Here is a 24,286-nt window from a genome sequence, read left to right as displayed (position 1 = left end):
CGAGTTCACTTCCCTCCCCCAACCCTCTCAAATCGAGCTTTAACTGCTTAGTGACTGATAATTCGGGAATTTCAAGGCATTTTTGGAGTCGGATGTTAGAAGGAGAGAAATGTGCTGTGCAGTGGCTGGAGGCCATGCATAGGACTTTGGGTGGTAGGAGAAGCAGGACAGGGAGAAAGCAGAAGTGGCCAAGGAGTTGCCTGCAGAGGTGGATGGGTGGATGGATGGATGGATGGATGGATGGATGGATGGATGGATGGATGGATGGATGGATGGATGGATGGATGGATGGATGGATGGATGAGTGCTGCAGTTATCCTTTGGGAGAAGAAACTGGAGCAACCTTCTGCAGCAAGGTCCCTGCCTCAGCATTGCTGTGGAGCTTCTGAGTGTCGGGAGCAGCTGGGCACCCGATGGTGACACTTGGTGACAGTGCTTGTTCTTGGCTGATGGAGACCAGAACTGATACTGAACCGCTGCAGAAAGAGTTCTTGACTCCGTCTGAAGCCACATTTATGTGCAGTTATGCAAGGGATGCACAAAGGAAATGGGAACATACAGCTCACAAGCAAAAGCAGAGGGGATGAAAGATTTATCTGGGAATATGAAAATGCTTTGAACAAGTGAACTAACTCTTCTTCTTTTCCCCTTCATTCACACAACGGAGCAATTTTAAATTAGAACAGGTTGTAACAGATTTAATTTAGATCACCATGGTGCCTAGTATAATGCTACAGCATATTCTACTTTATCTTCTTCCCCGATTTTAAAGGGCTAAACAGTTTTTAAATTGTGGATTTGTTATAGAATGTATGGCTGCTAGGCAGTCCTAACCAATTAGAAATTTTTTACTGCACTATGATTAATTTTGTTAGATAAAACTACTGAAATACAACTGAAGGTAGAAATAAAAAGCATTTAAGTGCTCTACAGCCATGATTTACTCTTCAGAGATGCATTTAATGCTGTCTCCGGCAGAACAGCTTCATCCATTTTCCAAACATTCATTTGTTTATTTCAAGATTAGTCTCAGTTATAAACAGACATTAAATCACCTCCAGGCCCTAATACATTGTAATGAAGTATTGTAAACCATGTAGTATGTTGGTTTAAACAATGTAATCAGAAAGCAACAAAACCATTTTCTCCTGGTTCTTGCTGGCTCCCTGACTTCTGTCTGTTCAAAGAAAAGTTCTTTTTAGTCTATAAATGTCAAGGTCACTCAGAGGTCAAGTTTGTGCTTTTGAGCTGTGGTTCCTTTCAGGTTATTGGCTTTGTTTTATTACTGAAAGGAACCATCCATTTTGGCATATAGAGCAAAGAAGTCATGTAATCCTATTAAATACAAAACCAACATGTACAAATAATGGTGAGGGTTTGACAATCGCACAAAAGCCCCCTTTTTCTGCCCGTGGTTAAGCCTGCACTGAGTAATTAATGGTCCTTCCACGAACCTGTCTACAGTGGGAAAACTGCCTAACTAGTTTTCAAAACACTTGCTCACAAACTGGCTGAGAGCCCCTTTTGAGCAAGCTGGCATCCTTCTACTGCGATGCTCAGGAATGGGAGGGGGACAGAAGCGCCTACCTGTCACTTTCCATCTCAGAGCAGAACATGGCACAGAAGGAGACAGGCATAGTCCTAGGCAGAGGAGCCTTGGAAACAGAGAGAATTAATTAACAAAGAAGGAGGAAAGCATCTTTACAGAGTTAAGGATAAAAGGAGGTACTTTAAGTTATTAGAAAATAAACTTGCTTTGTTGGCAGGAGAGAGAAGTCGAAAGTGGAGGTTACAGCATGCAAGTTGAGATGTAAGTGGATCATTATGTACTGGGCACAAAAACTAAGACATAAAAAATTAACAACAAATAGCTCACTAATTTCCCTATGAAGAATGTTTATACATAGTGCAAGGTCAGTAGAAGACACCATTAGGAAGAGGAAATAAGGTATAATCAGAGTTTAAAATGGAGCAAAGAAAGTGTAGAATGATTTAAATAAAACTGTCATCAAAGTGGTATCTACCTAGAGGTAACTGAGGGAAAATGCTGAGGATTTTCCTGGTCACTTAGGATCAGACGTGAACGATGGGCTTGCCATGCTGTCTGTTCTGCTTGTCACTTCTCTGAGGACAGCCAGTTATAGCATGTGAAAACAACTGAAGGTTGCAAACCCCAGTTTTCATAAACAACATTCATAACACTATTTTCACTATCCCTCAGACAAGCATATAGGTTATCACAACTTCAAAATCTCTGTCTGCTGGCAAGACAAAACATTACCATCATAGAGTGTAAGCAAACATAAGAACTGACTGGATCTATTACTAATAAAGAGAGATAAGCTGATTGAGAGTTTAGATAGCAATTGCAGATAAGATGAAAAACTGCATGAAAAGTAGGCAGGAGCTGCAGAAATATACCCCAAGACATACAATTGAATATAACAAATATTACACAAGTGGAAATGGGAAACTGAGGAATCTGTATTACCCATATTGTGAAACAAGACTTAGAAAAGGCCAGACAATAAAAGTTTCTGGCCTATCACATTGCAAGGACAGATAGACAATAAAGATGCTTGGAGTTTAAGTGTGGAACAGGTCCAAGATCTTCAGATAGTCTTCCAATAGGAAGGAAAAAACACTGGCACACCACCAGGGAAGGACCTCCACGCAGGACTGCTCCTTAAACACAGACTCAAGAGGTTTTTGGCAGACACTTCAGCAAGAACAGCTTCTAATGGTGCAGTCTTAAAACAAGTCTGGAATAAGTCTCTCTCAACCCTGGGTTTTCTTCTTGAGTTAAGCTTAGTTTAAGAAGGCCACAAGTTCAATATGAGTAATTAGGGCTGAATTTATTTTTTTGCCCTCCTTTCTTCCCGGCGCATCACTCAAGTAGTGCATGAAAAGTGAAATACACCCACAACTCCTCATCTGGGGATTTCCTCAAGTGATAGACAATCAGAGTATAATTAGCTCCTTTGCCCCTGTCTGGGGTGCAGAGGAATTATCATTACCTCAATCTTCAGCTATTGCTAGCTACTAGATTAGTCAACTGGCATGGGACTCAAAAATCCATAGAGCTGTACTTGTCCTCCCAAGGGAGTTTAGAGGATGTGTTGGCATGATAAGAGGACACATAAGCTGTAAAATATATACCTAGAGAAACACAAATATATGCCTTGTTGTTGTTAGAATTTCTGAATAAAGTGAAATGGATTCTGCAGACCAACACATCAACTAAAGCAAATGTTAATTTGAGAAACCTTCTTTCCTTCCCCGTATTTCTTCAAGCTTTTCCAGCAAGCTGGCAATGCTGTAGGTACTGCAGACATAAAGATGAGCCTTCTGGTCCCTAGGTTATCCAGTCATTATTAGTGGGCTCCCAGGGAGCTCTCAGATATGGGAGGACAGTTTGTACTACCCACAGCTAGAAGAAAACTTTGGAGACTTTTATAGGAAAATTCCACACTTTAGTGACCCAAAAGAAGGTTCTTTTCACTCTGAAAAAAAATCTCATGCTTAATTTGCACCATTACCTCTTTCCTCAGACCCAAAAGACTGAGAACTTTAGTCTCACAGACCTAAGCTTACATCAGGAGCACTACAGGAGATGGTTTTGGGGATCTCCTGTTTGATTTCTCAACTTCCATACTAATTTGGAGATCCACAGGCCATTTGAATGTGATGGAGATAGTTTCTTTTTCTCAAGAAGCAAAATCGGTCCATCAGAAAGACTTTACGTGTTTATATATGCCTGGATTTGTCATCTGCTGCTCTTCAGCTGCTGCAGGCAAAAGTCTCTAACTATAGAGCAAAGTGGTTTGCCTCTACTATTAATTTTATTAACCAGCTTTATAGGTGTTCCTTGCAGTTGCCTGTCTCACTGCGGCTCTACAGTAACTTCACTGCATTTTCTGCTTTCTGTTTTCAGTGCAGCTCCCACCTCCTCAAGTGTTTTGGGGCCACCAAACAAAAACAGTGACACAGAAATGTAAAGGAGCTTGTCTTCTACTGTAAGTGCATTCCCATCACTGTAAAACTGTTAAACTATACAGCTTATTTCTATCTGATGATGTAAAGTGCCCTACATCACTATAAACAGAAATACTGTGTATATGTTGGATATAGAGTATGAGTCTAGCCATGTGAGTTAACAGCATTTTTAAATCTTGACAGCTGTATCCCTGTTTAAATGCATGTCTGCCCACTATCACATATATAAGAAACAAATAAGTAAGACAGAGTGAGACCTTGAAGTAACTGGTATATATGACTATAAAATATTTGTATAAAGATTCATGTTACAGGTCTGAATGGGAAAGTTCAGAGCAGAAGATGTGGATGGCTGTTTCAAACTCCTTCAACAAAATCTACACAGGGTACATTCAATTTTGAATTAAATCAGCAAAATAATTTGCTTCTGTGCTGAGGAATACAAAATAGAAAACAGAAATGTAGGTAATGAAAAGTAGGGTGATGGGATGACGGATGACAGGGCTAGTTCTGTTTAGAGGTGGCTGTCTGTGCTTTTCCACACAATATGCAATGTGCTATTGCCAATATTGCATCCGTTTCCAACAGACAAAATTCTGAAAAAGGAACAAAACTTTAATCTTGAGCTCAGTTGCCAATGTGGACTTAGACACATGGCATGTTGCAATAGAGAACTGCAGTGACTTAATCATATCTGTATTTAGATATTATCCTTCTGTTACAGAAAGTTAGTTAGATTAACTGTAACTTAAAGTTAATATGCATGCCACGTTTCCTTCTACTGTCATACATCTTTCCTAAAACCTTTTATCTTTAGAATTTTTTTATTGTAATCAGCTTCATTTTTCCTTCTCTATTCAAAAGTAGGATTTCTCTTCTTCAATAAACACATTAGAAGTTAATACAGCTCTCTGTAGCTAGCCATCCTCTTTTTTATATATCAATATTACCACATAACAGATTTTTAAAGCCAAGATAATTAAGAAACACTGGTGGGCCATTCAACAAAAGTAGTAGGAGACAGTACCTTAAATCTGTCATTTCACTGGATTTCACTGTATTTCAAGTTGATGGTGCCTCTGTAAAGGCAGTTTTCATTCAACAGTGTAATTGAATTGAATCTTTGTCTGCAAACAGGACTACGTATTTCCTTCCAACAGTACAACAGCAGCAGATTTAGAGTGAGGTGTGCTTCTTCATAGAGCAGTTTTCAGCTGTTACCACTGGGAGCACGTACAAAGCCAGTGGGATAAAGCTTCTTGCATGTCAGCCAAAGCTCTGTACATTTCAAATAGGGCATAAGATTTACTTGAACAATACTGGTCAGTCTTCAAGACATAACAAGGTGCAAAGACAAGGAGAATTTTTTTCATACTTTACTTCTGCAGCTACATTCCTGGATGACACTGGACCACTTCTGTTCCCTACTTTAACCATCTTTAAAATGGAAACAGTATTACTGGCCCCTGATTGCATCCCCAACTCAGATCCACAGTCAATGGTTTTAAAGTGCAGAATAGCTCAAACCACACCATCAACTTAAAATCTGGAAATTATTAAAAAAATGCACTCGTGTTAGTTTTATGAAGATATATCAGTTTTATATATTTATGCAATCATAATTTACAAATGCATGTAATATAATTTATGTAATCTGTGTATATTAAACAAATTTGTAAATTTACAAATACACATGTTGATGTATTGTACAAAATAAAACATTTCCTCTTTTCTGGCATGCGAAAAAGCCACACAAACTGGGGCATTGCTCACTAGGACAAGATCCTGCAAGATGGCCCATGTCACTGTGTCTCTTGTGTGTGTATGCACATACCCACAGATTATTCCTGACAGCATGATGGTATGAGCAACTCTTCCAAGAGGAATAGGAACTGCCACAAACCGAATGAAGCAAGAATGTCTCTAGCACCTTTTCCTCTCTAGGGCTCACATACAGTTGCAAAACACTAATAGTGCTACTGAAAAAAAAGTCTTTAAGTCATCATTATTTCTCACTTGCCTATCTGTAATTTCTTTACCAAAATCTTTCTAAACACTTTACATGGTTTAATTTGCTTCAGGGCATCCCTGTTAAGGGGCATTGTATTTCCAGTGTGCCCAGCTGTAGGGAGATGCAGAAAGGTGAAAGCCATGTCCCACCAAGAGCTGCCAGGAGGATCCCTCATCCAGCAGCACCCAGCTCCACCAGCACTGGGCCAGAGCCCCAGGGGCTCAGCAGCTACTGCAGGTTGTGCTGAAGGAGCAGCTCAGTGACTGACTTAGAGATGGGCAGCTCTAAACTTTGTTAAAACGTTTCTGAGGTTGAAGTTGAGAGAAAACTAGTGCTTGTGGATTTCCAGAGCTCACTGCAGTGCAAGTAGCTGTGCAGGTTCAGTTTTCCTTTTGACTGTGCACTACCTGGACTGACCTTCTTAGAGAGCATCTTATCTGTCATATAGGATAGCAGCTGTGACTTTGAGACAATTAGAGGCAATTTAAAGTGGAGTGGCTGCAAATCTCATTTTTAAGCACACAGTCCTGCCTCCTTTTCTGCTGCTTGTCTGGCTGACTCAGAGAAGTTATCTATGGGAAAAATGATAGGACATATCTTCTAGCACTGGGAGGTGCTCTGGCTCACCAGGGAAGCAGTGTCAGTGTTGGGTGCAAACAGGAGGCAAACTCATGTAGTTGGAGGCAGTAACTTGCATAACAAATAGCAGGACCCTAGCCATCACAATTCACTTTTGTTTTAGCCTTTATGGAAAGATTCATAGCATCATTCAGGTTGTAAAAGACTCTTAGGATCATTGAGTCCAACTATTAACCTAATGCTACCAAATCCACCACTCTCCCTTAGCACCACATCTTGCGTATCTTTTAAATCCTTCCAGGGATTGTAACTCCACCACTTCCCTGAGCAACCTATTCCAATGCTTCACCACACTTTCCATAAAGAAATTTTTCCTAATACCCATTCTAAACCTCTTTTGGTGCAGCTTGAGTCCAATTCCTCTAGATCCACTGCTTGTTAATTGAGTGATGGGACCAACCCTCACTCTGCTACAGCCTCCTTCCCAGTAGGCTGTGGACAGCACTGAGGTTTCCCTTGAGACTCCTTTTCTCCAGGCTAAATAATCCCAGCTCCCTCAGTCACTCCTCATAAGACTTGTGCTCCAGACCCTTCACCAGCTCTGTTGCCCTTCTCTGGACATGCTCCAGCCCCTTACAGTGAGGGGCCCTGTGAGCAGGGCTTTGACCAGCAGTCTGAATGAGAGCAGCATGCTTTCATCCTCTCCCCAGCTTGGCACATTTCCTGCACCATTCCTTATGTTCTGCAATCAGCAAACCAATCTGGCTGAAAGAAAAAAAATAAAATTAAAAAGTCTTATTTCCAGGATTAGTTTTCAAATGGCAGCAGCATGATCTGAGATCATATCAGGCTGCCAATGAAATCTGTGACTTCACCTCATATCTGAAATCAAAGCAGCCACTTCACTGGACAAGAGGCAACTTGGACCAGCAAGGCTGGGATGTTGCTCTTCTGACACATGCCTGCTTCTCACCTGGCTGGTGGAAGTGGACAAAGGGAAGTACGTGGTAGTTTGCAGTATCTGGGGTCCTGATGTGCTTCTACTAAAAATTACTCAGCTCCATTTCAACCCTTGGCCATTTTTTCTAACTTGCAATGGACGCAGTCAGAAGTGACACTGAAGAGGGCAACCTATGTTATCCTGGAAGCTCTCCATGTCCTGAGCTTCCAGGTGACAGGATCTAAGAGGCAGAAACACCACACCCCAAGGTACGTGAAGGGAAGAGCACCAAGAGAGCAGGGTTGTTAACATCACCTTGAAACAGAGCAGAGACTGTTTCTTGAGCACAGGGACAACCTGGAATTATGCATTTGTTGTTTTCTGAGCAAGCCCACTGCCGATAATAATGTATTTTTTTTGTGCGTCTTCAGGTTGTGGCTACTTCCCTTTTGATGCTCAGGGAATGTGACCACAGAAAACACATTTGGCTTTTTAGAACTATTCTACCAGTGTCACTCCTGTAGGACCCCAGTGTGTGACTAAATCCAAGAGATTCACATGATACTAAACTTATTTAGAAGGGAAAGAACCAGCAACTTCATGCCACAAAACCCACACATTGAAAAGAAAAATCAAGGTCAAGCATGGGGTGGATCAGTAATTGCACCAAAACAACAGGTACCAAAGGGCAGATTTGTCATCTCTTGAAATTTCCATAGCAGCTTTTATTTTTTCTGAAAATAAGGCCATAATCTCAATTACAAGTATAAAGGCCGTATTATGCCGAATCTCAGGTTCTGAAACTGAACTTGATTTTAAACCTAAATCTATCTGTACACTTTATAGCTCAAAAGCTCCCCCTTGAAACAAATCTAAGCCTGTCATTAGTCTTGTTCAATGAACTCAGATAACTACAGTCTGACTATTTTTTTTGGAGGGGTTAACATCCACAATTCAAAATTCAACCTGGAAACAGGCATCTAGAAACAAGACACTGGATGAACATCTGTATTTTGGCTGCTGTGACTTTGACCAATAAGATATTTGCATAAATGTGATTTTTTTTAATGTGCCTAAATGTTTTTAATGACTCCAGTTGTTGACCAAAAAGGTATGTTGCCTCCTACCACAGCCATAGTATGTTTTCTTCAGCATTGTCTTTCTTGGAAAGCCTACAAATTCAAGGCAAAGCCTTCTAAAAAAACCTAAGGTGTTTGGGAAAATAATGACACAGCAATTCTGTGCCAAAAAGGAATGAACCAGGAGGATGATCAGAGACCTCTGTCACTTCTAAAATTCTGTAATGATTTCATTTCTGAAACAGCCCCGCTTACAAAAAAAAATGAAAATGCATTAATTGCTAACAAGGCTCTGACAGAGTGATGGCATTTACCGTGAGACATTCACTGCTTTTGTCAGCGGTGGGAGTTTTGGAGGCAGCTGAGCCACCCTGCCACCTTGCTGGAGGGCTCCCCTGGCCCTCCCTGCCCCACGGCCCCCCAGCTCCCCCTGTGCTGACCTCCCAGCGAGCTCACCAAAATGGCAGGAACTTAGCCCAGACAGGGAATGCTATTCTGGCTTGGCGAGCTGAACCAGCTCGGCGGGCAGGGAAGAGAGGGCAAGGTCTCCCTCTTCTGACAGCAGCAAGCGGGCGGCTGGGCCGGCAGGGACCTCACCCCGGCTTGAGAGCTCCCAGCTCACCCACTCGCCAGGTATCCCTGCCACATCCATCACGGCAAGCCCAGAGAACTATTCTGAGGTTGAATACTGTAAATCGCAGTCTGGTTTTTTAAAATTCAAAAGTGGGAAGCTTGACACTCAAATCCTTAAAAGATAAGAAGTAGGATCAGGAAAACTGAGAACACAAATGAAGGTTTTGTGCTTTTGATGGAGACCAACTCATAACTGGCAGGATAAACACAAAGAATGCAGTCTGGCTATAGCCAGCCCACACAATTTTATGGAAATGTTGTCCAGAGCTGAGAGCTTTGTGTAGCTAAACTTGTTATGGCAGAGAAGATGGGTCCAATTTATAGCATGTCAGAAGGCTGCTTGATAATCACAGAATATTCTGGGTTGGAAGGAACCCACAAGGATCAAGTCCAACTCAAGTGAATGGACCATACTGGAGGCATACACACAATCTCGGCCTTAACTAGCACCATGCTCTAACAAACTGAGCTAATAATTCTTTGTTCAAATTTAAATTAGACATTTGCTTCTATTTTGAGTCATAGCACAAACCCTTGTGTTACGCGTAAATCAAGTAACACCTAGCTGATTCAACAGAGATTTGCTTGTATTGATAAACTGGACAAGCGGAGATGCCGAGACAAACCTAGAAAGACTGTTAAAATCCATTGCTTATTTTCAGAGGTCATTTTGGAAATCACAAGTAATATGGGCTATTCTGGGGTTTCAGACTAGACACAAAAAACAAACAGAGGCAAAGCACATGTTGAGTTGTGGTTTTAATTCTATTTTCATCATCGTTTATACGACTTAGGACTCTAGCAAGCAAACAAGCCAACCATTGAATCCAAAACTCAGCATAGATTTTGCATTGCCCAGCACAGAGAACTTATAATATCTCTATAGTATTCTTCAGTTAAGTAAAAATAAAATTAGGAAATTAGTAGCGGGTTAGGAAAAAAACAAAGCCTTTCTCACATTTGCGTATAGTTCAAAGAAATTTAATAGCCAAGGGGTGATAGCATACTTTTTCTCTACACTGTAAATCAAAACAATCTCATAAAAGGTTAAATTATTAAGAACAGTGGCCCGATGGAAGTGTCACGCAACCAGGAAACCAGGATGACCATAAAAAGAAAATGAGGCTGCTGGTAACCATTATAATGTAAGGCTGAATCACAAATGCTAACACCAAAGACCTTTTTCTGTTCCAGTTATAACCCTTGAGAGTTTTATCTGTTGGGGTTTTTTTCCCTCTTTGAAGGCAGAAGTAGGCCTATAACCATCCCCGTTTCAGTTTCTCTCTTTCCAGCTATGGTTTCTTACAGTCTGTCATTGTCCGTGAGCTTAAACAGAGCGCTGCATAAGCTGTATGCATCACATATCTGTCCCCAAGATGTAAAATCCTTGCCTGCGAGGGAACATTTTGGTGCAATCTAATGCAAATGCTGAGCCCGAGGGAAGAAGGACCGATGAGGTATTTCACCAAAATGTTTCTGTAGACTTAAAAAGAAATCATTTACGACGACCGGTGGCAAAGATCAGTGACCACAGGAGCAAGTTCCTACATCGCTCGCTGTATTAGAAAATTCACTTCTAAATTAACCCGAAGCGGAGGAGCCGCCTGGAGCCGGAGGCGGCCACGGCAGGCGCAGCAGCCCTTCCCCGCTCAGGGCAGGAGAGCTCCCGGGTGAGAGAGAGCGCGCCTTCACCGCGGCCACTTTCCCCCTCCGGCGCCCCGGGGCTGGGGGAGGCCGGGCCACAGCGCCCGCAGCCCCGGCACTGCTGCCCCACTCGGCGTGACACCCCCGGCGCCAGGGGAGCAGCCCCTCCATCCAGCCCCTCGGCGGCGGGACCCCCTCGGCCCCAGCGCTGGCGCGCTGTCGTCCCCCGGCGCCGCCGCCCGGGCGGGAGCGGGAGCGGTGCCGGCCCCACCGCCCTGCGGCATGCGGCGGGATCCCGCGGCAGCCCCTCGCCCGCACCCCGCCGACCCGGCGGGAGCCGCTGACAGGTCGCCGCCAGTGGCCCCGGCACCTGCGCTGCGCTCACCGCCCTGAGAGGAGGGGCTGCCGGCCAGACCGCGGCGCGGCGGAGCGGGAGGGAGAGAGGGAGGGAGGCGGCGGCGGCGGCGCACGGCCGGCGGCGGGCGGGCCCCCGGGGGCGGCGGGCGCCCCTCGCCCCGCCGCGGGGCCGGGCGGCCGCGGCGCCACCGACACCTTACTTCCTGCTTCGCTACCCGGGGCCAGACCCATCGCGGCGGAGGGATCCCGCCGCCTCCCGCAGCCTCCTCCCCCTCCTGCTTCTGCTTTTCCCGGCTCCCTGCTGCAAGGAAATTATTTGACAGCGATTTGCTGACATCGGTTTTTTTTTTTTTTTCCTTTCTCTCTCTTTTTTTTTTTTTTTTCCTTCTTTCTTTCTTTTTGCATCACGGACTCGGCAGCGCGGCGGGCGGGGGAGGCCGTGCCGGAGGTAAGTGCCGGTGCCCGGAGCCTCCCCCGGCGCGGGGCCCCCGCCCCGCTCCGCTCCATGTGCCGCCGCCGCCGGGGTGGGTGCCGGGCAGCGGGGCCGCGCCGCGCCGGGCCGGGGGAGTGCGTTTCCTGGCGGAGCGATATTTGTTTACAGGATGGGCGCCGTACTGTAAGTGAAGTAGGACCGAGCCCGGGGCAGCTCCGTAATAAATTAATATCGCGATTTGCTCCCGCCTCGCCGACACCGCCACGAGCTCCGCGCCCGCCCCCCCCTCCCCCCTCCTCCCTTCGCCCGCCTGCACTTGTTGCAGACTTCGCGCCAGGTAGGGGCAACGCTTCGCAAGTTTCGTTTTTGCAGGAGCCGGGGCTGCGCTGGGAGGAGAGGAGGAAAAAAAAAAGGGGGGGTGGGGGAGGAGGCAGAAAAAAGTTTGCAGCTCGCAGTTGACTTTCGGTCTGCAGCGCCGAGGCCCTGCCGGCCGCCGCCGCCTCCTGCCCGTCCGGGCGCGGGCGGGCGGGGGGCGCTGCCCGGTACCTGCCCGGGCCGGGCGGGCGGCGGGGCCGGCGCGGGGCGCCCCCGGCGCGGCGCTGCTGCGAGTCCCGGGCGCCGCCGCGCCGTGCTGGGAGCAGAGGCGGGGAAGGGCGGCTCGGCGGGGCTCGCCGCGGAAGTTCTCCGAGCCGCGCTGCCCGTCACGGCCCCTGACACGAGTGGGCGACCCACGCGCTGCTCCTCCTGTCCTTCGTCCCGCAGCGCGCTCGGTGCCGTCTCAGTATCAGGCTGCGAGCGGAGCGGTCCCGGGGCTCGGCTGTGGAGCCCTTCCCGGGCGGCACCGCGTGGGGCGAGCTCGTTTTGGAGGAATGGGAATTTCTCCCTCCATTCCCGCGGGAGAGCAGCGCGCCGCGGGCTGGGCGCTGGCGGGGCGCTCCGGTTTTCTGGCCCGTCAAAATTACGGGGTGGTAAGGAACAAAAAGTCTTAGCCAGGTATTTAAATACCAGAGAGGCGATTTGCAAGTGAAATTAATCGGCAGTTAACCAGTTAATAAATGGATAATGCCTATTCATCCTTCTGCTGACTTTACAGAGTGGTTTTCACGTCTACCTGTCAACTAACCAGGCTTGACTGATCGGGATGTAAACCTAGCCGGGTTATTGCCTTCGTCCAGTAAAATCTGACCTGCACTTGCTGTCCTTGCGTATCAGTGCTGGTCCTCATTCAGATAGTACAGGTGAGGTTCATGAATTCTTACAGACCGACACGGTGGCAGCAAAATACATAGGATGACCCATAGCTTAAATATTTATGGGAGATTTTGTGACGTGCATAGCCGCATGATTAATGTTTTAAGCAGGTAATCACTGAGGGGGGAGTTTTATGCCTTTGGTAGCTACGATTTTACTGTCGGTACGGGAAGAGGAGGGAGTTCACCTGGCGAGGTTGGCCTGGCTGCTCAGCAGAACTCTGCTGCCCGTACCCATCCTGCTTGGGCCTCTGGCCCGCAGAGCTCCCCTGGGGACCAGGGATTTGTCTGCCATCCTCACTCAGGGTACAGTGCCATGATGAAGTGACCCATCCTTACAATGTCAGTGTGTGCATGAGTTGTTCCTGCATGTGGTACGTGCAGCTGTTCGCTGTCATTGCTTATCTACATCGTGGTCTTGGATGTTCAGTTGGATTCGAATGGAGCCATTGCATTAATAAGGTGTATCTATCTAGAAATTATCCATTTTGCTGTGTTGTCCACTGAAGTGGCTGCATTTAATATGCCCTGGTTGGTATCTTACCTTTTTTCTAAATGTTGTCCAATGCATGCACAAAACAACAGAAGGGCTGCTCCATGAGTGTTCTACGCATGCATACTATGCAGCTTTGCATAAAACAAATAAAGATTTTTCTAGAATTCTAGATAAGTGATTTTTCATTAGAAGAAAATGTGTTGCGTGCATTTTTCTTTCTTCTGTAGAGGATACTCTGATAAACTTTGGAAAAATTAAAGGCCTCAGTATAGCCTACTCAAAAAGTTTGGGTGCAAATGAACACTCTAGAACAATCTGTTTGTTCTACCATTGATTAGCAGCTTGTGTTTCTGAAGTTGAAGACCTCAATGAGGACCTGAGCAGCGCTGTGGTGCGGTCGTCAAACCCATGTATCTTGAAAAAGCAAAAAAACTCAGATACAAGTAAGGCAGTTCACTTGGCCTGAGTGCGGACTGGAGAGCTGGCCTCTCGTTGGTATGATAAGAGCAGAGCTTAATCACGCTGCTGTATCAATGTATGTCCTGCTCTTGGCATCCCTCCCTGGCAAAGAGGGATGAGGCCACAGGTAGCTAGGCAGGCATCCTGCCTCCAGTGTTTAATATCACGGGCCAACATGAGCATAAATAAACCACAGCATGACTAACCTCTCTACCTAACATTGACTCATGTTGTATTTCGATAGACTGAAAAAGTCTCCATGCCTAAGCCATGTCGTTTTCTCAACCTGTATATTACTGATGGTGACGTGCCTAATAAGCATCCTCCAGTATTCATTTAAGACCATAAAGCAAGTTCTTGCTTTAGGTTTGTTTTACCTTTGAGTAGTGCTCAACTAACCTAGATAGAAAGAATGAACTCTTAGGTTTAAACTCAAAACTCTGTTGCTTCTCTTCTTCTGGCCGTTTTAATTCTTCAAGTGATACAGTGAGGCTTGTTGTTATAAACTGGGCTCGTAACTTGGCATCTGGCAGGGCATGTGAGAAAAGTATAAGAAGTGCACTTCTGTAAAGTACTGTAGGTTTCCTAAAGCAGTAAGTTAATATTTTGGTATGAATATTTTCAACTTATTTAGGTTTTTTTTGTTTGTTCTAATCAAATGGGGGATATGTCACCTAAAAACTTACTCAACCAAGTGTTTGAGTAGGCCCTTCTCTCACTTTGCCAATATTGTAATGGGACAGTATAAAAAAGAAGGACCCAGCGTTGTGCCTCCTTATATGTGTCATAATAAGTGAGGTAAGACAGTTTCATTTCAGCTTCCTTAGAAATATGTGTTTGTTTTTTGGTGTTTTTGTTGTTGTGTTTTTTTTTTTAAAGCAAGCCCCATTTGACAATGGTGTGGTAAAGAATGGTTGGTGTGGTAACAATTTATTTCCTCCCTTTGCATTCTTTTGAGAGCTGCATAGTTCCAATGAAAAATTATCATCATAATTGAAATTTTTTTCTGTCCCAAAAATTGGAAAATTCTGTCCCTAATGGATTCTTTTGCCTGAGAGACATAGGCAAAAGCATCTTCAGGTGCACATGTGAATTGTGCCCGGAGTAGCTGCCACACTTATTGTTACTTAGGAAAGTGAGGAGCACAAATGGTCACATTGACTTCCATACCTTAGAAGGGTACAGTTACTGTGTATAAGTGGGGGGCTTTTAGCTCAAAACTAAGGAAAAAGGAAGGCAGCGAATTCCATACGTTTTGCTGTATGTGATGTTACAAAACCTCTTCTTAACTTGTCCATCTCTGAGAAACCTATTACTGTAATCAGTTGCAGGGCTGTGAGGGGAAATCAGGCCTTCTAAGATAAAGACAAAAATAGCACATTCAAATATATTTTAAGAAAGGCGACTCTTCCTCCAAAGAGAAGGTCTGAACCTGGTTCAAAGAGCAGTAACAACACTTTTATTGGGTTGTTTTTTTGCCTTTAACAACTCTGCTTGAAACCGAACAGATTTAAGAGATTCACAGAAATTACTTTTGAGCGCCATGCGTTTAGGCACCAAGGTAACTTGTGGAGCTTGTGGGAGTTTCTCCTGTTAGATCTGAAATGCTGAGAATGTCTTTGCACCATCATCTGCTTGCTGCTGCCACTGTATGTCCAGGCTGGCCAGGAAGACAAAGTGGGTGACAGTCAGGCAGCGAGTCATATTGACACTGGTTCTTGTTGGATGTTGGTCTCTGCGGGCAGAAGGAATAGTGTTTTTGATAGCAGTTTCTTTTCTCTCTTTCTGCCTTGCCTATGTCACTCCATGATTGTGGGGATGTGGGCTCACCTGGACCTGTTAAAAACAGCAACAGAAAAAAATCCCAAACCATTGATTTGGGTGGGGAAAAACCAGAAAATGTGCTCAGGTTGCAACCTGCTGCCACAGAAACTTGAAGGAAAAGACATAATTTGTATTATTATTATTACTACTTTCTTCTTGAGAGGATAGTGGATTGGGGAACCCAGGACATACTCTTAAATATATGCCCTATTACTGAGAAATAGTGTTTAATTTTTATTTTTTTTAAGTTTAAGCTCTTCACGTTAGGGAGGGGGGTATTGCAGGGTTTTGGAGTAGTCCTGTAGTGTTAGGTATATTTTGAGGTTCTGAGTGAAATGAATCTTGTGGTTTCAGCTTACTCTGTAACAAAGAGTAATGTGTGGCACACAAACAGCCCACCTAAGTTTTCATAACTGACTGATGATTTGCTCTGGAAAGACCCAAAATCCTGATATGAGGCAGATTGAAAAGGTAGTTGATTTTAAAAATTTTATTTTATTTTTAGTTTGTCATTTTCCAATTTCCAGTTTAAATTGTCTTAGCATTTTAGACAGATCTCTTCAGCTTTCCATCCGCTGCTCAGGTGGGCTGTTGTCACTTCCCAGGGTGACAAGTGCTGAGTTTCCATACCCCACCAAAGTCCAAAGCAGCCACCCTGGATCCTGTCACAATTTTTCTCCTGTCTGTTTAGTTCAGCAAGAAAATGGTTTCTGTCTTTCCCCTCCCTCCCCTCATCAACTGCTCATGGTAAGATTTTTTTATAGAGCCCGCATTGTGATATGTCCTTGAAGTTCAGAGCTGCAAGGTTTTGTTTTCATTTGCCATTTTTTCTCTTCATGTTTAGAGTTCATTGCAACTATAGCAAAGCAAGATTGCTGTAGATGGTCTTTTTTGATTTCTTCCCTCTCCCCTGGACCCAGGCCCCTCACCCTGTCAAAAATCTCATACTCAGTAAAAAGGAAGAACTCAGACTTACATACTAGAACTTATTCCAACTAACCCTGGAGTGTAAAGACTGCAAAAATACAGATTGGAGAAGGATTGCCCCAGTAAAACAGGTAGGTGTAAGTTAAATGTTAAATTATCAGCACCTCCTTTTTAAAAGATCCCTGATGGTGAAGTTTTTGTTCACACCATCTGGCTAGAACAAGGCTTACCAGGACTCTTAAAAGGACAGGGGCCATTTGAGGTGCAGAATTTATATCAGGTACTTTATTTTAAGTGAATGTCAAGTCTTAAATAATTTCAGCATCAGACTGTGCAAAAAAAATGTGAAGCAAGTTTAAAATTTGAGAATGGCTTAAGTGCTCTGTCTTAAAAAAAAGTAATTTTGTCTTTGTTCTCCACTCCCTCCTCTCTTCTCCTCCCCCCCCACCCCCCCCAATTTTCATTGATGGGGAAGTTTCATTTCCTTTATTTATATATTTTTAGTGTATGTGTGTTTGGGGGGGCATGAGGGTGGATAGGAAGGAAGTCTGTGTTCTAGTTTTTATATTTAAAAATATAAAATAGCTAATGCTGGTGTGTTTAGAAATTACTTAAAATACATTTTTCCTGGTAAGCCAAAAATTCTACTGGTGAGAAGGTTATTAGGGCATTGTAGGGTCTTGCAACACTTTTATGTGGGTGAGGGTCCTGCGTTTCAGTTGTACTAGCAGGAAAGTGTTTTTCCAACACTTAGAACCTGTTAGTTGTACTAACAGGAAAGCGTACTGTCATGTTTCACGTGCCAAATCAGAGCTAGAAGTGCATTTTCCTGGAAGGATCTCTATTTACACTTGGAGGGTTATGCCAATTACAGCTACATTAGGCTTTAAAAAAAAAATTAATTCCACACTTGACCTACATAGTAGCTTCTTTCATTTTCTTAACAGAACACCCACTACAATCCTGGAATGTCAGTAGGGTAAACCTGCTGTCCTGTGACTCTAGTGCATATGGGTGCTCTTGTAAGAGTATGATCTTAAGTGGGTCCTCATGAAATGAATGCTGCTAGAGCTTTGCATAACTTGAAATAGCCCTCTGTTCTCTAGGCAGAATTAAATACAGTTTATTGGGTAGCCGGAAATACATTATGAAGTATGTTGTCCATATGTAATAATATTTTTTCCTCAAAGGATATCCCATGTACTTTAATTCTAAATACAATTTTTAAATACTGCAGGCTAGGAAATACTGCATTGCAAATCTGTGGAAGTTTAGAGACATAAGATGAGGTGATTTTAATAGGTGTTTTGATCAGAGACTAGAAGTTATTCACTCTTTTGGACTATGCAGCAGTTCATGAAGAAGGAGGAGGTGAATGGGGTTTCTTTGGGAAGTATCTGTAGGTGCTGGGTGTTGGAGCAGGAGTGCAGCTGCCTCCTGGACTTGTACCACTTTGCTGTGCTGCTACTTTGCTGTCTCTGTGGTGCTGGAGAAGATGTCCTAGTGGAAGATCTTGTTTCTACCAGAAAAAAAACCAACCCTGAGTAGTAAATAGTGCTGTCGTTATTTTGTAAGCAGATTTACTACTTATTTGCTCTTTTTGTGATGTTAAAACTAGCATTGTTAGCAACAGTAGCAGTGTATTAAATAAAACAATGGATGCTGACCAGACTTTACATGGTTCACGAGTATGAATACTTGGAAGACCCTATGCAGCTAAAACTGAGTTTTCTTTTCCCTAAAATGTAGGCTGCCAAAGCCCTGAAATATTTAGCATATTGACTTAAGTTTCTTAAGGATCATCTCAATTGCTTCTTTTTTGGTCTTCCTCTTTTATATTTTGTTTTATCCCGAGTGTGGAAGCCGGGCTTACCTTGCAGAGAGGTGGTGGTGGTTGAGTTGGCCCTTTGCTACTCTCAGCAAGGAGAGGGCTGCATGTTGCGCTCTTTTGAGATGCTGAAAGCATCTTCAATGTCTTCTAGGCCACAGTGGGCCTTGAAATAACCCTGACCTCTGTGGCCATTACCAAAGCAGAGCTAGAGCCTGTAGTGACCTGAACCACAAGCTATACATGCCATGTATAGCTCAATGCTGAGCGCAGCTTTGTCGCTGCTTGTGGCCCTAGTATATTTGGAGGGAAATGTGTGGAAGCAGTTCAGATGTTAACTCACTAGCATGATTTTGGGGTTTTTTTTGGTTACCTGTCAAAAGCTTATATTCAGTCTTGCAGAGGAACCCTCATGTGTCTTGCTGAAACAGAATAAATGGTTAATGTTCAGCCGCAATGAGTGGTACAGCTTTGCAAGAACACTGATGCTTTGCCCTGCCATACAGTTCAAACTCAAACAAAGGTCTCCCATGCTTGCATGTGTCCTCCTATCTCTGTTTTGTATCTGCAATTTCAGTATATGCTTCCAGAATGATTTTTTTATTCGTTTCCAATCATTCTTCAAAGATAACTGGCAAAAACCATCAGGCTGGTTGTGATTTTACAGCAGTAGAAGGTAGACAACTTTGATCTTGTTAAATTAATTTTCTTCATGTGTGGGCTGAGTGTGTAGTGAGCTGATTTAGTTTTTATTGATCACTGTAAAAATGTGAATTCAGCATCAGAGCAATGATAATAAACAAGTACTTGCAGTGATATTCTAATGAGTTCCTGGCAAAAATGAGGTGGAAAACCATCTCTGAGACTGACGTGCTTTAGGTGAGGTGCTGAACTAAGATACTTTATTTGAAAGGGTTGAGTAAAGCTGTTTGAAGTTCTAACTCTCTCTGGCAACGCATTTGCTGCGAGCAGGAGCATGCCAAACGGGGCAAGATGCAGTCTTTTCATGGAGGCATTTGAGTGTCAGAAATGGCATTCTTTCCTGTTTCTGGAAGGGCTCTCACCCCCCTGATCACACCAAGGTAAGACAGGTATCTGCTTTGGTAGAAGGTGTCTCTGAGCACAGGCAGTGGAGCACTAATGACCTTTCGGTCCCCATCCGCAGGGATGCCCTGCAAACCATCACCATGTGTCTCAGTAAGTCTGCATGGCAAAGCATCAGGTACCGAGCGGGGGAGTGGAGAGAGGTTTCTAAATTAGCAGGCAATTTATGTCTGGAGAAGTGAGATTCATATTCATAACTACATTAAACAAAAATTTCTGAATATGGTAGGGGCATAACTCCATTTACGGTGGCAGTAATTCCTCTAAGCCAAAATATTTGCAAAAGTATGGGCAGGCAAATTCATTCTTCCATTGATGCCGCATTTCCAAAACTTGAAGGAAGAGGCTTCTCTGTTGTGATGGTGAACAGTGATTCTCTGTATTTTTTTTTGTCAGTTAGGCTTGTTTTACGCTGTCAGAGTTCAGTAAATTGGTATGTGAGCAGCATGGATCACAATCAAGAAGTATTGCTACTGTCTGTATGAGTTTGATAAAATTAGAAAATGAGAGGCAAAATATTTCTAAAGTGAGGAAAAGAAGGTTTTTTTAGGACTATGAAATTTTGAAAGAGATGGCTTATAATGAACTTTAATACTTTTCTAAAGTTGCTGCTATTATAATGAAAGAGCATGAATAAGAGAATATGCCTTGCAGGTAAAACGAAAAAAGATTTCACTGTTTAAATACTTGAAAACCAAAGATGCATTGCAGAGGATGAATTTTACTGTTCCTATATTGCTTGTAGTAAAAAGTTAGTCTTTGAAGTTGAAAACTGCTTTAGATTTAAAGAAATAATACACGTGAAAAGGGAGGTGCACAGAAAAAAGACATTGGATTAAGTACTGTTTTGTTAATGAAAAGAATGTAAGGTAAGCCAAATGTGGTTTCCTACATAGTAAGGTACTGCTTAACATGAGTGGGAATGATAAAATAAAGTCTTAGCAGACTTTTTATTTCAACGATTTCCAACTTTCAGAAGTTTTAATCTGGACGTTGCATGCACATACATAAATGATAGACTAATACCACAGAATTACTCTAATTTATGAAAGGAGCTGTACTTTGATGCTTGAAGTCTGTCAGCATACGATCCCTAGGCTAACTACTTGATCGTTAGTTAAAGTAGGGGTTCATTAAAATAACATGGGCTCATCTGGTTTTAAAGGCCACCTCTCAGCCAGTAGGCGATGGTCCAAAACTAGTAAGGTTGCAGTGCAGACATTATATGGCAATGGCACATAGATTGCTGCATAAAGCTGTCTGATGGGAAAGCTTCTGTCGGGTTGCGTGCTCACTATTGGACCAGACTTTACAATTTTTAGTCATCTGTAGCAATACCTGCTCTTATTATAGTCATCTGAACTACCTGTGTGACTGATTGAAAGAAGGGCAAGGTTGGGTCTGCGTATGACGGCAGTTCCTTATTGTAATTATTTTACTCTGTTATAATTGTATTCTTCTAGTTGAAGTATCATAATTACAAAGTGGATGATGGGCTTCAGTTATGTAAGGAAAATTCTTACATTTAAGCCCCATGCTGTCCTTAGCATAAACACCTCTTTTTTTGCCTTTTTTTTTTTCAGGTAGAACTTTTACTTTCAGGTTATTTCTGGAAAATCCGTACTGCTAATTATGTAAATTGCAAGAAACGAAAAAAGAGAACAAAAGAGTGGGGCATTTTATTTTGGGCTTCAGCAAATGCAAAGTCATATGTGGCCATTACAGCCATCTAGAATATGTACCTGCATTGTTCTGCTGCTGCTTTTGTTACGAGTTAAACTTAAACTGGGCATTTCTTGCAGGCTTTGTGCATTAGATTGCCAAATGTGGGAACCGGGAAGTTTTTCCAGTAGCAGGGTCAGCTTGTGCCCCCTGGAGAGTCCCTCCCTGCAGGGCTCCTTCCTTGCATACACAGAAGTTACTTGCTGAAAGAAAATGTAGGGCTTTCTTTTTTTGGTCTGTTTGTTTTTATGCTGTTGTGTAGGCAAGTGTGCGTTTTCTTAGGGCAATCCTCTACAAGAGCAGCAAGTTTTTGTACCTCTTGCCTGTTCAGGTGCTAAGAAGCTGTCCTTGACTGGAGGAAAGGCAGATTTCAGAGCTGCCTGCCGATCAGAGAGAGAGAAGAATGGAAGAAGTGGTGTTTGAGTGAATGAACAAACTTTCAAGCTGACTCAGTGATCCACGTACAGGGTAGGCTGTAAGGATTAGTCACCAACTTACGGTAAATCTGTGTGGTGCTTGCTGGGGATGTGTCTCTATGGAGCTGTGCTTAGCAAGCTTTGTAGACTGAGAATGCAGGTGAATGTTATTTCCACAGTATTTTCCCAGTGAACAACAACAACAAAATGCCCTCAAACTCAAAGGCTTGTAAATTACTAAGCTAAAGGCAAAAAACATCTTTTGCCTATCTCATGGTGCTGCTATCTTCATCTGTGAAACTAGTAGGAAAATTAATAAATTATGCAACTACCTTTTTTTTTTTACTGTTTAGAAACCTGTGCTTACATGTTATTAGTACTGTTCTACCCTGTTCTGTGCAGGTTGGTTTTATCTCGGGTTGTTTTTCTTTCAGTGGGTAGGTTTTAAGCTGCATTTGTGTAAAACACCAATTTACATGATGGCAACAGAATAACAATTGCAGGGAAGGATATTCATCTGTTGAAAACACTATTTTCATTTGCCAAACAGAAATTTCAGGAAAATTACCCTCAAGGTTGAATTTTCTTATAAATGTTCTCAAGTTCTGAAATTATTTACTGGCATAATAGGTAAGCACAGCACTTAAGCAGAGTTCCTATTAAGTTACTTTATTTGGGAGAAAAAGTGAGGGGTTTAATTTAAAAAACGTTATTATTTTAAAAAAAAAAGGTTAAATTGTTCTGCAGCATTTCCTGAGTTACTCAGGTTTAGTAAGGTTTTTTTTGTACTTTCAGGTTGTTCTTTCAGCAGTTTCTTCTATTTGGATGAAGTTTATTTTTGTTTGTTTGTTTGTTTTTTTGTTGGTTTTTTTTTTTTGTTAATTTAGCTGAGCATCTTTCATAATTCTAAGATGCCCTTTCTCTCTGATCTTCTGACATGTTTTGCTTGGCTTGTTTAATCTGTCCTTAGAGAATAGTTAATTTCAGATATAATCATACCAAAAAATCCTTTAGAGCTGTTAGAGCAAGATTATTTTTTTTTAATACATATACTTTGTTTAAAATTACTTCCTCCAAAATAAAAAGCCCAAACCAAACATCTTGGTGAAGAGTGAGAACCAGACTGTGCTGGCACAGCTGGGTGGGACGGCGCTGAGGGTGCATGCCTGTACAAGTGGTTTGGCTCACTGCTCTCCCAGCAAGCTGATCCTGTCGAAGGGTTTGAGTCTTCTGAGGAGCAGAAAGCTGAAAGCCTTATTAAGTTTTGGGGTTATCTCACACTGCTTATTTGAAATGGAAGCCAAGCAATTTATGTATCTCTGTATCTTGGATCTGAAAAAAAAAAAAAAAAAAAAGTTTTTTTTTTTAGATTTTTTTTTTCACTAGCCTATGTGTGGAAATGACATCACAGCTTACATCAGCCATGCTAAATTCAGAGGTTTTTTCTCGTCCCTGTTGGGTTATTAACTGAGCATTAGCTCTGCGCTGCAAGTCTTCTTTTGTTGACTGCGGCGCATCGATAACTTCATTGTAAATGCTCTGAATTTTGTGCAGTGAGGAGAAATGCAGATCTGGTGTAAAGCCTTTTGAAACTGGTGGGAATGTAGCTCGTTTCCTTGCTGTGCGTGCAGCCAGGCTGGGTGGCCACCTAATGCTGCATTGTTCCCAGGATCCCTGCTGCAGCAGGAGCAACCCAAGGACGGCACTGTGCTTTGTGGCACTTCTGGTGACCAGGTCAGGAGTTTGCTGGGGCACATTGTTGGGTAGGTTATGTCCTCATAGCCCTGCAGGTCAAAATCTACCCTTGTGAGACTGAGTAGGTTTTGAACTAAAGCTCTTATGTTGTGGCTGAATGTCCCATATGTGAAGATCTGTGTCAGGCCATAGAGAGTTCCTCATCCCTCCAGAAATCCAAAAATTTGGAGCTGCCCTTCTGGGGTTGATGTAGGGCTACAGCTGTGGCGAAGTATGAAACGGAGACATGAGGGTTTTGCCTGTGAGAACCTGAGGGCCTAGGAGGAGGGAAACAGAAATCAAATTAAAGTTGGCATTTTGAAAAGTTGAATGCTGGGTTTTTTAATCATAAAGCAATTTTTAAAGTAAGTGACTTTCCAGAGGAAAAATAAATGCATTAAGAAAAGGGAGAAATGTGATGTCGAATTTTTGCATTTGAGAGCAGCAGACTTGGTAGCGAGCTGGTGGTGGTACAGCACAGAGACAAAGTGCACAGTGTGCACAGAGACAAAGCGAAAGGACAACCATTATCCTCACTCTCCTGCTAAATGTCCAGCCATAATGTCCTGTATGTAGAGCATTTTAATTTATCTTTACTGTTTTGGGAGGGCTGAGGCCGAGGAGATGGGACTCATCCCAATAGCTTTAAAAGAACTCCAAAAAACACAGCGGAACAAACTTATCTGACAATTCAGTGGATGTGGAGAAATCTCCCTTCTTCTTGTGTCTCAATCAGCTCCCTCTGCCCTGGGAGAAAGGCAAGGAGGCCTCCAGGTACCTCCAGCAGGAAGACTTTCAGGAACAGCTTTGGATTGGGCTCATGGCATGCGAAAATTACCGATATCCATTCACAC

At 43.2% G+C, this 24,286-nt stretch overlaps 1 protein-coding gene across 6 annotated transcripts in view; it reads left to right on the top strand.

Annotated features, from left to right (window-relative positions):
* The first annotated feature begins 11,658 nt into the window (after positions 1-11,658).
* The window catches only part of TRERF1 (transcriptional regulating factor 1), a 99,890-nt gene continuing 87,262 nt past the window's right edge, over positions 11,659-24,286 (top strand). For 3 of the 6 annotated variants that reach the window (XM_033055367.1, XM_033055363.1, XM_033055361.2), the window contains exon 1: positions 11,660-11,687. The gene's annotated coding sequence lies outside the window, so the exon portion shown is untranslated. Of the gene's footprint in view, positions 11,688-11,984; positions 12,010-24,286 lie in introns of those variants that run through there. The other 3 variants (XM_033055365.1, XM_033055364.1, XM_033055362.1) reach the window with 2 other exon arrangements.

Source organism: Catharus ustulatus, chromosome 3, assembly GCF_009819885.2.
Source record: "Catharus ustulatus isolate bCatUst1 chromosome 3, bCatUst1.pri.v2, whole genome shotgun sequence".
Taxonomy (NCBI): domain Eukaryota; kingdom Metazoa; phylum Chordata; class Aves; order Passeriformes; family Turdidae; genus Catharus; species Catharus ustulatus.
This window is presented reverse-complemented; position numbering and strand designations above follow the sequence as displayed.